Source organism: Ciconia boyciana, chromosome 2, assembly GCF_034638445.1.
Source record: "Ciconia boyciana chromosome 2, ASM3463844v1, whole genome shotgun sequence".
In the NCBI taxonomy this organism is placed as follows: Eukaryota; Metazoa; Chordata; class Aves; order Ciconiiformes; family Ciconiidae; genus Ciconia; species Ciconia boyciana.
Window position 1 is genome coordinate 79,486,027 of NC_132935.1, and position 14,461 is coordinate 79,500,487.

General features: G+C 39.6%; 1 protein-coding gene across 2 annotated transcripts in view; it reads right to left on the reverse strand.

Moving 5' to 3' along the window:
* Nucleotides 1–14,461, reverse strand: part of SEMA5A (semaphorin 5A) — a 354,266-nt gene that overhangs the window by 259,374 nt on the left and 80,431 nt on the right. For both annotated transcript variants that reach the window (XM_072853077.1, XM_072853078.1), the window contains exon 2: nucleotides 8,433–8,528. The gene's annotated coding sequence lies outside the window, so the exon portion shown is untranslated. The remainder of the gene's footprint in view (nucleotides 1–8,432; nucleotides 8,529–14,461) is intronic.

Consider the following 14,461-nt stretch of genomic DNA (forward strand, 5'->3'; position numbering starts at 1 on the left):
CGTGTCTTGCCTTCTACCATGACCTCTACCCAAATTCAGGTATGATGCAGGATAGGAGAAGGGGGAGATGCTTTAGTTTAGGATGCTTTTCATCATTTTCTTTTCCCTTCACATTATTATAAACTGCCTTGTACTGGGAACTATATTTAAAAAAAAAAAAAAGGAAGTTTAAAAACATGAGTTGATTGAACAAAAAGAAGTAGTTCAGGATTGGGAGGACATCCATGCAACAGAGCAGCAGAAGACATGCACTGAGATAACCATAGGAAAAAATTCAGCTGGGAAGAGGGAAGCTTTATCAGCTGGTAGAAGAATGAAGAAGATGAAGGTTAAAGTTGGATGAAAAATTTGTGTAAAATCTCGAAGATGTATAAAAGGTAGTTTTGACTGAAGGCAAGGTTAATGGAAGCAGGTAAAAAAGAGGTCATGAGATAATGCAAGTTTAGCTGTTGCATTCTGCATAAATTGGGAAGAGGGAACATAGAGATTAGAGTTATACATGTTGAATAATTAAGACAGAAGATCATCACATCACAGATTATCACTGTAGCCATCTGGACATACTTTTTTGTATTTGTAAATTGTACGGGAAAACATGCCAAAATTTGTACATGGATGTAAGAGAAACCAGAAGGAAGACAGTAATACAGCAACTTCAAACAGCTGGGTTTTAAAAAAAAATTTATTTTCAACTGAAAATAGTTTTCTACCATTTTGTATGTCACTGTACAAAAGTGCTTGATAGTACTTGGGATTTAGCTTTCATAAGGACTTAATATAATACGTTTTTAAATGTGAATCGCCAATCTAAAGGACAAAACTGTACTGCTAAAACAAAACTACTAGTGGATATTCTGCACATTAATACTAGGCAAACTTCCAAAATAAAGATTATATTTAAGTAGTTCCTACTTAAAAGAACTGCTGGATGAGCTCCAAAATATCATGAAATGACTACTGTGACAGCCTGCTTCAGTTAAATAATACAGGCAAATTTATCCTTCTCATGGTGGGTTCAGTCCTGAAGTTCTTTGGTACAGTTTTAAAGGGCAGTGGTTATTAAATACATTTCAGCAAATGCATGGTGGTCACAGCTTTGACAACCAACATACAGTGGAGGAGAATACACTGTTGTATGTCCAATCCACTCACCCCTGCGCCCCCATTTGCAAATGCATTTCAGACTCCCACCTCCTCTCAACTCCTAGCCGATTACCAGCTTTTGATTTACTTCCTCCCATCAATAACCAGCATAGTCTGTCTTTACAGAAACAGCTTAAGTGACAGCAAGGTTTAGCTCACTGATATGAAGGAAAGGGAGAGGTGAGGCAGCTCAGAGCTCCCATGCCACATCACCACTATGGAACACTTCTGCTCCCCACCTATTTATTTATATGTGGCTTTTATATCAAGGTAAGCACTCAAAACATCCACTCATCTCACCAAGTTTCTGGATTCCTCCTTCAGGTCTTGGATAAGCAACAGAGAGAGTATCCTACAGAGAGCGCTTAGGTGGACTGAACCATCCAATGTCTCTGCACTGATTATACAAAATGCCTAGGGTAAGTAGGCTACTACATCACTTTCCTTGCTCTTTAACATTACCACTGCTAAGACGACGATTTAGATTTTTTCATGCACCAGCAAAAGTTTTCCCACACACTTACAAACATTTAACACACAAATGAAAGCACTGTTCAATGTTCCAAACCCACGATTAACCCCCCATGATTATAAGCAATAGCCCTCAAAGGGGACCCACCGATCCACATGACACTCTTCCATACTAGATTCTGCATTTAGATCTTTGATTCAATTGAGAACTACAACAGGAAAATCATACAACTCCCCTCTGTGCCACATTCAGTTGCATTAATATCCAGGTAATTCAGAGACATCATACAAACATGCCTTTTCTTAATTAGGAACATTAACTGTGTGGCTAACCATGCAGTCTTCTGAAGACGTCCATCAGAAACATAAGAAACCCTGACAAAGCTATCAAAATCCTGCAATAAGAAGGCTGAAGGGAAAATCATGGCTTCTGTTAGATCTTTCTGAAAGTTCATTTACCTTTTGTTAGTTTTGCACTAAATCCTGAATCCAGATACAGATATTTTACACCTTCTCTGAAAGATCAAGTTCATAAATCCTGTCCTAAAATAAACCAGGTAAAATTAAAAATAACGGAAGGTGCAAAGATTTTCAAAGACCATTCTATAGCTAAAAAATCCAATCTATCAGACTTCAAAAACAAAAGGCAAAGTTCAAATGAATACAATCTTTACACTTAAAACCCCATGTATTCACATACAAAGGTTTCACACATGAGGAACATCCCTGCACATGCCTGAACTTCCTGTCAATACAAACTTGCTTATTTTTTGCTAGATCCTAAGATATGGCATGACAGGAAAAAAAAAAAAAAAAAGGAAAAAAAAATCCTTCTAAAGAGAATAAATCATAGTTGTATTTTTCTCCTCCAACATCGTTGTTAAAAATTTAAGTACTATTTTTAAGTCTGTTTAAAAGTAGTAAAACTTGACACAACAGAAGTCATATACTGTCTGGTGGAATGCACCCAATGAAGCTGTCAAACAACGAATAAGGAGATGTCAAATAACCTAAGGTTAAATGAGGAATGGCTCTTGACATATTTGTTTCAATATAGAGAAGCCTCTTGTGGGTTTCCTTCAGAGCATACATTGTGCTGCTCTGTGTATTTGTGTCTCAAAAAAAATATATAGTCTGTTTTTTCCAAGTCTGAAATACCCTCTTAAAAAGTTGTTTTAACTTACTTACATTTCCATGTTTTATCTAATTGTTAATGATGATGCTCTTTTTAATGATTTCCATTTAAGAGCTTTCAGGAAAAAAAATCTATTCCGTAAGGTTATTTCAGAAACTAACAATGTTGTGAAAATCCAATTTGTTTGGTGACATCTTTCCCAATGGCTTCTCAGTGGCTGACAGTTTCCATCAGTCAAAGACTACATGAAGTGTCACTGATGTCTCCATCATATCCAAAACCACTTTACACTTCTGTAGCTTTGTAGCCATCATTTTTCATTTATCACTTTGCAATCTTATAAGCATACAGTATGTATGCACAGATTGCATACATTGAAACATATCTTAGACTCCTCCTTTCAAGGAATCTAAGATTCAGAGAGCAAATGTGTCAAAGTCACTTTTGAGTTCATAAATAGAAACATGCAGGATGATTACGTCTTCCCTTTTTTCTACAAGTAAAGGCACTGTTTCAGCTTTCTTAGGCTGTTTTGCTTGCATCCGAATTTTTCTAGTACCCCTACAGGTGCTTAAAGGGAAACTTCCTGACCATCCCTACATTTTGTGCCACACAGTACACTCACGGGTGCCACAGCAATAGCCTATAGAAAACCTCCCTCCCCACTGTGCCAGCTCTCTGGCACACCATCAGGCAAGGCTGGATGACCTGCAGTCAGAACATCCTTAGCTAGCATTGCCTGAGACCACCAAAATCTACACCCAAAAGCCATATAGTACGGCCTGCACCCCTTTTTGTACTACTTTCTGAGCATCTTCATACCCTCACATATTGTGTTCCTCAAAAAAACAAATGCACACATGGCACAGGCAGGGATCCTTTTCCTGGGATGAACAAATAACCACAACACCAACACGCTGACATGCCACAGTTGAATGTCATACACTTTGCTGGGAGGACCACATGCCCACTTAGACAACAGCCCATAGCAATAAGCAAAGGCATTCCCCCAGGCAGACCAGTATAGCCTCCACTTCCCTTTGCTGGCCTGCCCCTTCATTTTCTCCCATACCAAGTCTATGTCCCTGTTCCAACACCACACCCTGAGCAAGACCCTAGCTCCCAAGCAATCTAGATCTTCCTAGCAGTCAGTTGTATCAAAGCTTAGTCTAGTGTCAGCTAATGACAGCATGCCTCAACCCAGATCCATGCGCTCACTCATGATTGGCACCACTTTCTCCCTCAAGCCATCCCCTGTCCCAAAAGGAAACGGGCCACCAGCTGCATTTTTAAGACCGCCATAGCTGCTGTACATAGGAACGGTAAACCCTGAGAGAAGATCACACTGGATCTCTTGCCATACACAGATCTTGCCCTTTCCGCTCTCCTTCCACTGGAGCCCAGCTTCCTTCTCCCCTTCCCTCAATACCCTGCAGAGAGGCAACACAACAGCCCGCTTCTGCTGAGCTATAGAGAGCCGTCCCAGACCTGAGGTGGGTGCTGGCTAACCCAGGCTATGAACATGCACCAGAAACATAATTTGGTGTAAGGTATCCCAAGATTCCACTCACTCCTCAGCAGCAAGGAGGATGGCACATTTATGAGTCCACTCCCTTAGTTCACCCTGAGCTGCAGACCTGCCAATCAATGCACGCATCACAAGCCAGACCAACCCCTTTGCCCATTTGCTTAGGGATACAAAAATTTGGCATACTGCACTGGATGCACTGATGTCTGAGGAGAAGGGTGGGTTAGAAGACAAGGAAGAAAGGTCTCTGCATGACTCTGAGTAGCCCTGCCCTTCCCACCACTCCAGTGACATTTCTAAAAGAAGCAAAGAGGACAGTTCAATTTTAAGACAACAGATCCTGAAGTGCTCTTTCACAGGATTTTAAAAGCATCTTGACACTGGCAACTGAGCCTTGCACTGAGACTTGGACAGGTTTCTCATCTCCTTTTCATCACAGAGCCTTGGCAAATAATGACAGGACCATTCAGTGCCCATGACATAGGTTATGTGGCACAGTCATGGTATGTACCACATGTAAGTAAATAAGAAAGCTAGGAAAGTCGTATCCAAGATGCTGTGTGTGGTTGAGGAATAGCCCATTCCTTCTTGATGTCTCTCAAGACAGGTGACCAGCTATTCCACTGTGTGAACACCACCTTCCACTATGCCCTAAGGAAGGGTGGAGCTCAGAGTAAGAGAATACATTAGCTCCCCTACAAATTAAGGCGTACTGACACATCTGCCCTCAGCTTTCCAGTCACTGTAGACCTCAGTGACTCTTTTCTGAGGCAACCAAAACCCTCTCTGATCAGCAGGAGAGAGTATTCATTTAAAGACATAGAAAATGCTAAAACACTACCTTTTCTTTCCTGTATTTGTTTTTCTTTTGGCAGCCTGTCAGTGGTACTAAGTATGCTCTCATTTCCTACAATCTCCCCCTTTTCTGCTCTTCTGTAACCCCCTTGCAGTTAAATTCCTTCTCCTATATTTACCAACTCTCTGCTTTGATGTCATTTGCATATTGCTACAAAAAATACATGTTGCTAAATCTACTTCCAGAACAACACTCCAAGCATAAAGCTCTAGAAGTTCTATCGTAAAAAAAAAAGAAAACCACTAAACTCTTGTAAATGGCCTCTGTCAATGACACAAGGAAAAACACAAGTACAATAAAATGTCTTACAAATAAAAGTCCAACTAAAACCTGCCCTTTGGCTGCAGGTGTGGTGTTGAAAAATGATTAAGTCAGAGCAGAAAAGTGTCAGTTTACGTAGCAGTGGTGCAACAAGATACAAGCATCACAGGTATGAGAAGGGTCCGTAGAATTGAATTGTTGGTATTCAAAATAAAGAGCCCAGAACGAAAATGCTGAGGATGCAAGGCGTTTCCACTGGGACCCTTGTGTAATAATGAAATGCAGAATTTGACCTAGAAAGGGGCAAAAAGGGAGAGACTGGACACAAAAAAACACCAAACAAACCAAGAAACTTGATGATATTGTATGCACCTGGCCAGGTAAAAAATTGGCAATTTATGTCAGCTTTAGGAAATGCATGACTCAAGGAGATAGATTTAAAATGTGAATGATACTCCACTTATCAAAGAGTAATAGCAAACTTCCTAGCATGGTGTGCTTGCTATGCTCTACCTCAGCATGCTTCACCCAGAGAGAGGATGGGACTTGCATGCTACTAAGAGTTCCAAAAGCATAGTTTGGATACAGCAACAGGTTCCCTCCATCCTTTCATACCTGGCCAACTCTCTCCTCTGTTACATACCACTTCACCATGATGTTGATGGCACAGTCACAGAGTGATCTAGCAGAAATTCTGTATTGCTAATGACACCATGATGCATTCTGATTTTTAGACTGTTAACTTTTTGAATATAAAAGATCACATTTTATCATGTATTAGTTCAATCACTATAGCCTTATCAATTTCTACAACTAATAATATAACTATAGACAAACACATCTCTTTTACATGGGAAATCCAGTGCAGAGTTCCTAGTTCTTTGCTTTTTAAAGACACAAACCTGTATTTACACTGTAATAAACACATCATATAGAAAGATATTGAAAACACAAATTGAAACATGACGCTCACACTGTGCAAAGTCTTTGCAAACCTTCAGTACTCTGTAAAGAATAACTGAAGCAGAGGTCATCTCAGCAGGTTAGGCATGAGTCGTACTGCCAAGATACAGAGTTTGCTCCAGCTAGGCTGTGCTATCTAGTCCATGGATAAACAGGAATTTCAATTTCCAGGGCTGACAATCTTTGCATGTTTTCCAGCACTGGATTCCACCATATTTTATAAAGATGCAACCTGAAGCTGAGTGAAAAATAATTTGAACTGCTTGCAGTGGTGTTACAGAAAGGGCTTCCAGAGCAAACAAATTATACATACCACATTAATGCACACGCTGCAAGTACAAAAATCTGTATCACGTGTAAAAAAAAAATATAAATACACCAAACCTCGATCAACAGAGACAGCTCAAAGGGTCTCAAAACAGTGCCCTTTCCTGCAAATTCTTTTGATGTTTTCAATGATCAAGACAAGAGAAAGCAACCCATTAGACTTCAGGCAATTGAGAGATATCTGGAATACTTAAAAGCAGCATCTCTACTGCAAGAAGTGTGACCTGAGGGAGGGCAGTTGTGCCGGTGGGGGGGAAGTTGAATCTTATTCCTAACTAGATTTTTAAAAAAGAAACAGGAAAAAAAAAATATTAAAATTATAAATCAAGGACCATTTAATTTCACACCAGGTGTTAAAACCCTGCTCCTAGATGCCATTAATCTCAGAGATTTAACAACAGGCTCTAATGGGAAGATGCTCATTCTCTGTAGCAAGAAACAAAGGGTCTTTCCATTAGACACAATGACCTCATCCATCCCTTTCTGATCCTCCTTCACCTCATATGCAGAGTCATGTACAGCACAATTCATCACTTCAGTACAGAGCTGTTTGCAGCTCAGTGGTCCGCAGCTACGTTACATACCAGGCACAGCGTTTCTGAAAGAGAAGGAAACTCCTCCATTCCACTCTGAAATTGCTATTGCTGCTTTGAAGCAATGTAGGTTCCTTTTGAAAAACAGTATCTCCATCATATTTATCCAATGTCCTTTCTAAAACAGCTGCTAATCCAATTTTTTAATTAATCCACTCAAGTTAAACAAGAGGCCTATTGGTTTCTAGGCTCCCTGATTCCACATGAATGCTTTCTAAAAAATGCCATCAAATTAGGCATCTTCAAGTTCTCAACTGCTGAGACACTTCAAAGCCACAGTCTGTAGCTGGTCTATTTCACTCTTCCATTCCTTAAAAATTTGGGTAAGCTACATCTGGACCTGTTAAATTGGGAACGTGCAATTTGTTCCACAATCTCTCCTACAAATCCTTCCAGCTGAGAAAGGCAATCTCATAAGCCTCCCATAAGAAGGGTTGCAAAACAGGAACCACCCCACGCTTTTCAGTGGTGAGCACATACACACAAGAATTATTTCATTTTCTGCCATGGCTTTATCTCAGATTGCTCATTTCATAATGTCATTATACGCAGGCCCCACAGACTCTTCAACTAGCTTCCTGCTACTGGTGTAGTTGAAAAAAGCATTTATTAATTTTATGTTTAGCCTGATAGGAGGATTTTTTTGGTCCTATTTTCCTTCTTCAAATGCAGCCACAGCTTTTTTTAAGATGTCCCCTTGCTTTTAATAGTCTCCTCTACCTTGTCATTTAGCTATACAGGCTTCCTTTTCCTAAATCTTTTTAGACTGATGGTAAGCATTTATGTGGAGCCTCCAAAACAGCATCCTGAAATAGTGTCTCTGCCACCTACAAACATGTTACTCTTACAGTTGCCCTTTCAGTTTTTCTTTAAACAAACATCCCCATTTTTACATTGTTTCCCTTTATGAAGTTGAGCATAATTTAAGAGAGGGGAGAAGAAAGGAGAATTGCAGGTTGTTTTTCTTGCATTCCTGCCATTTCCATTTCTTGCATTTCCTTAGCTTAGGGAGGAGAGAAAGGCAAAATACTTGTAAAGGTCTACAAAGCCATCTCACAAGTCTTTTTCCAGACAGCATCTTACAATCTCTCCATGACATCACCGTCTACCCACAGAACAAAATACAGTCTTGTAGTCTTGTACAGTCTTACCCACCTTGTAGTCACCATCCCTCTGTAATCATCTACTGCCTCTGTTCAGCGTTTGTGCAGAGCCTCACACAGTGGGGTCCTGGGTCTACCTTGTAGGCTCCTAGGAGATAAGGAAACATAAAAGAGAAATAATAGGTATTGAAGAGACAGCTCATCAGCAATTCTCAGACATTTATAGCAGCCATAAAACATCTGTCTTTCAAGACAATAAATTAGAAATGTAAGGCACTGAACTACACAGTGTGAACAAGAACCAAACAGAAAGAGGCAGAAAAAAAATCATTCTTTAAAATAACTGGCAGCTGGGGATGAGAATCAGAAAAGAAAGTACTTGCCACAGAATTAAGAAAATCCATGGGACATATGAATTTGAGAAAAATCCTCACGGTAAAAATCTCCCTTGGTGCTCTAACCACCACTGAAATTAAACGTGCCTAAGACATGGGCTGAAATCTGGCCCCAGGTGAAATCCATGACAAAATTCAGATGGGCAAAACTTTAGTGTTCTTTCATCCTTCCACAAAACAGGAAGTTCAAGAGAAAAACTGTTACTGTCTAATGTCTCAAAACAATACAGAATACATTTTCAAGCAAAAGAGATGCATCATTAAGAACACTTCAAGACGTTAACCCATTTTGTAGGAACGACAAAGACAATATAAACATTCAAAAAATTATCTTGCTTTTTTCTTTATTGAAACAAAGAAGGTACTGCTAATCAATCAAGTGCTATCTTTACTTGAAACAGCAAGAGACAGGAATCACATAGCAGTTTCCTGCTCTCAACACCTCAACAAAAAGGTACTTCACTTCACAAGTAACAAACTACAGTCCATCCAGTTTAAGCATTCATTTCTTTGATTGAGAATGTCTATGGTACAGAACAAATACCCTAGCAATCAACAGTTCACCCTTGAGCCTAATCAGAGGCACAAGGCAAAAAGGAGTCATTGTTCCACCCTGTTTACTCACTTCGGTAAAGTGACTGTACTAGATAACTGGAATTGCTTAGGATTTTTTTCCAGTGCTTTTCTGATCTATGAAAGTCTCAGGAAATCTGCCAAATGCATAAGCAGTACTGCATAAAAATGTTTTATAACAAGGAAACATCACATGAGCAGGAAGAACTCTCCAGGTTAGACAATGAAGATCCAGATTTATGTTCACCATGTCAAAATTGCTCACGAACCCCCTGCTCCCTATCACCAAGTACTTCAGATTTTTATCATTTACATATTTTCTTCTAAATTAAGAATTTATATCATATGCGCACATAATACACACCCCTCTGCGAAATTCTGCGATGTCAAACTCTGCTGTAGGAGCTGCCAAGAGCAGATTTAGATAGTGTTCTCCATGGCATAGGGATCAACTGAAGCCAAAGGATGGAAGGTCATTTTGAATTTCATAGTTCAAGGTAGCAGGTGAAGCTTATATTGTTGAGAAGACATTGCATCACCTTTTCTTTGCCTCCCACTTTTCAGAAAGGCAAGGACAAATTTAAATCTTGGAAGAGGACCAAGTTCTGCTTTTTATATTACTATGTACCAGAGAATCTTGAACACCTCAGCACAACTACCTGCCACCCGTGCACATTGATGACAAAGTACTCTGAGACATTCAGTCTGTCAAGTCATTAATTATAACTGTTACCATGCACTAAGTTCTACAGACAACTACAAGCAACCCATCTCTAAGATGCAGTATGCTAGTGATTTATGTATGCACTCACTACACCAGAATGAACAGCTGAATTATTATGCTTTGAAACATTACAAAGAAGGCTGTATACCTCAATTTTTCTAAACAAACCTGACAGTACTAGTGCTTTCTATATGCACTTCAACCCGCCCACTGTCCCCTCACCACTCATTTCATGATTCATATTTCTACATAAACAGCTCAGATTTTATTTTAGCAAAATAAAAGCTTTAGCAAATTTATTTTTGTTCTAATCTTAAGAATTACCTAGACAAAACTGGAAAGCAGAGTCTGAATCCACCTTACTGATTTAGGGAAAACACACACACACACAGAAACAAGCTTGTAAAGCTTGGATTTCTGTAGATTCATGTCTTACTTCCCTTATCCCTCTTAATATGGCAACCCTGCTGTTCCTATGACTGTGGCATCACTCTCATCGGGCATAATACAGTATATGCTGTGGGTAGGATAACACCAGAAATTAGCCTGGGTATTCATTTAGTTAAGCTAAAGTTAGGCTAACTCAGCCTACACAGCCCACACCAAACCAATCTTCTAGAAATTGTAAATTAAGCCACCAAAATCAGAAGACTGGAAAAAACACACTGATTTTTTTTATTTGGGGGTATATAACCATGTCTTAGTTTATTTTTGCTTTGGTTTAGCATCATTTGCTAAAGCAAAAAGGCTACAGTGGCTGTGCTCCCTGCCTCTGTCTCCTACCCCTTCCTTTCAAAATGACTTCTGAAAGTGATGACCAGTTTCAATCTCACACAAAAACTTTCATGAAAATGGGCAGGCAAAACAAGAGACAAACTCACTCTCCAAATCACTGTTTTTCCCTACTCTCAGTGACAAACACAGGCACACAAGAGGGGAATTCAGCCATGGTACATTTTATTTGCCCAGAAGCACATTAATTTAAAAGAACAGGGTGAAAAAACCTTCTGCAAATGGATAAAAATATACATAGGTGTATACTAGTGGAAGTTTTCCAGAAATCTTCACTAGATTTAATGATAGACACATAGGAGTGCTGTTTCCCACTGCTGCTAGAACGTGGTACTGAAGTATTGGTACGACCAAGTGGTATGATTAAATTTGGTGGGGGTGTGGAACAGAGTGCCCATGCAGCCCACAGCCTTCACTGTCATATAGATACAGGCACCACTCTCACATCTGTCTAGTATATTTGGAAAGATATTTGGCTACACACCGAATTGAGCAAAGAAATAATCATAGCATGTCTAGACACCATGCCTTGTCTGCAGGCTGAGACTTCCCACTTCTGTTGTAGCTGCACGGCACTGCTCAGGCAGCATGCCACAGCAGCAACCTCGCCTCACCCAGTCAGCTGGGAGCTTGCCCGTGCACCCAGGATTTTCATACGATACCTAATGGCAACCATTGCTCACCTCACAAGGCAAAAAAGGACACTGAGAGGGATAAGAACACACCTGCTCCACACCACTCCACCAGCCAGCCTTGGCTTTTGCTCCACAGAGATCACAGCCTGAGTTAGGCAAGCTGCTCCAAGTGACTTCTGCTGACATTGGTGGGGCTGAAGTAGAAGCGTCAGGAGCACCAGGGAGATAGGGTTTTTCCCCACTTCAGTGCTCTCACCGTCTACACACAGGAGAACTGAGCACATATAAGTAAATTTTATGTACTGCTTAAAATACTATTGAAAAAATTATTTGCTTTTGTTGCTATCTGGCAGCAGGAGAGAAAATCATGTCAAACTTGAAAGTGTACCAAAATTGAGAAGGATGGAGGGGGAAAAAAAAAAAAAAAGATACAAATATCCTCCCTCCTCTTCCCTTCCTCCAAAAAATGCCTGCATTATGCAAATATATCCCACTTTCAGGGATGAATCAAGGATGAATGGTTACAACAGCTGCTATATACAACCTTGTGCTCCTTCTACAAAAACTAACATTTCTCCTTATAATGTATGCTAGCTAATACTACTACTTATCTCTCTCTTTTCATGCTGAAGAGGTCCCCACATAAGGAAAGAGATCTCATTAAATCCAGCTTATTTGCTGGACTAAAAAATGAATGTGGAAAGATGGCAATTATGAAGCTAAATCTAGGCATAAGGAACATGAAAGAAAGAGGAATACCCTTCTAATAAAGCTGCATTTTGTTTACATGCCTTTCAAATCACAATATTGAGTAAAGTAAAACCAAAACAAAATAAATGTAGGAATTCTTAGGGAAAAAAATAGAACAAAAGAAATATCAACAATGTCCTTGAGCATGTCCCAGCCACCACTGTTTGAGACCACAGAACCAGCCCACACAAACGTATCCCAAACAGGCAGGCACACGCTGCAGAACAGAAGGTCAATGTATGGAGTGCTACACCTGCTCCCGTACTTCTTCACACACAGGGCTGGGAAATGTCCAGATGTTCACAGATATGTCTTCTGGTTCAACTCAGAAATCACATCCCGACAAAACAGGGGCAGTACAAGGACTGCCTTAAGCTACACATGCTCCCACACGCAAATCACATAAGCAATAGAACTGACTCATCCAGAGTTTGTCAGGCTTACTTCATAAGTATGGTAAATCCAACATAATCAGAACACAAGACACTCACGGCCCATATGAAGATCATCTTCAGAGAAAAAAAGAAAAAGAAGAGTCCCATAAAGCAGACTCATAGTGTTTGCTGTAACACATGCCAATGCTCAGGAACACGAGCTCTGGTCATAGTCTGCATATTGATAGCTATACTACTGGCCATGGTACCTTTTTTCCAGTTTTTCTGAAAGGGAAGGTCTTGACAAAGAAAATCAGATTAATGAATTACCCACAGCTTTAACTCTATTTACAGTATCACTTTATTCTTCACTAGGCCAAAATAAGAATAAATGTAGAGACTGGAGTGCCAGGATGGGAAATGTATTGCTGACAGGAAAGCATAGATCAGAATATGTGAAGTCACCAGTCAGCCAGAGTTCTCCGGTTGAAAATTATAGAACAGAATGACATAACATTTATTTGGTTTTGCAGGGATTTGACTAATAATAGTTCATTAAAAGCCACTGAACTTGCCCTACTTGCTTGCTTTAACTCCATCTAGGTCAAAGTGACAAGACATGTTAGTGTAAATTTAACCTTTTAACTAACCACCACAGATTTATAGTCCAAGAGCAGCACTTAGGTCTTGCCAAAAACCACCATGATTCCCAAAATAGTAATTTTTAAAGTATAATACATTATTAAGACTGCTGACAGAATGAACAGTATTGCCCAGTTTGAAATGGTAGAGATGGAGAAAAACAGTAATAAAGGAGAAATTATTGTGGTCTTGCTCCCACTGAAGTCATGTTTTTCATGAAGACTTCAGAGTGGAGAAAACATGGCCTTTATCCAACTTTCTGCAAATTACACAACTGAGTATTTTTATTTAAAATAAATCAGTTGTGATACAACTCTGATCTCCTTGAGTTTGACAGTGAAACTTCTTCTGACAATAGTTATTCTTGAGCATGACACCATTTATGCTTGTGCTTTTCTGGTCTTTGACTGAAGTCTATAGGACATTTCAAGTGCCCTGTTGCCACTGGTATTTGCTGTCTACGTATCTCCAAACTCTTACCTGGTTTCCTAAACCTGAAGCTCATTGGATTGATAATCCAAACAGTCTTTTCTAGTTCTATGATACTGACAAGAATAACACCTTTCAGCCAAGTTGTGTTAGTACTGACAACACAAGAGGCTGAGAGTTTCATGACCAGAGAAATCAACTTCATAATGAAAGTCAATGAAGAGAAGTATTAAACACTGTAACATAATGTACACAAGATTGTGTACGTGTGCATGTCTACAAGATTTAGATAAAAATCAATGTTTCTAGCATTTTTGTGTGTCCTTAAGATGAAACTCAATACATGTGTGGTGTTGGGTTTTCTTTTTTTTTTTTTGGGGGGGGGGCGGGAATATTGTAAGAAGGATACCATGCAACAATCTTCTTGAGAAATCTCCTTTCTTTCCCCAAATGCAACACGGTACCTCTTCTACAATTTTCACCTGTAAGAAAAATAGTCTCAACATCACTCCACCCACCCTGACAAGAGCAACTGGTCCATGGAATAAAATGTCATTCCTCTTCTGGAATTCTGCCAAGTAATTTCACGTCCCATCTAATTGATTCTCAAATATAAGTTGCACACTCAAAACTGATGTTGGCGTGTAAATCTTAAATGTCATTGATCATCATGTAAGTGCTTTAATATCTATCCCAGTTTACCAAAACCAAGCAAAACAGAATTCCTTGTAATCTATGCATTTAGTCTGCATGAAACCAAACAGTTA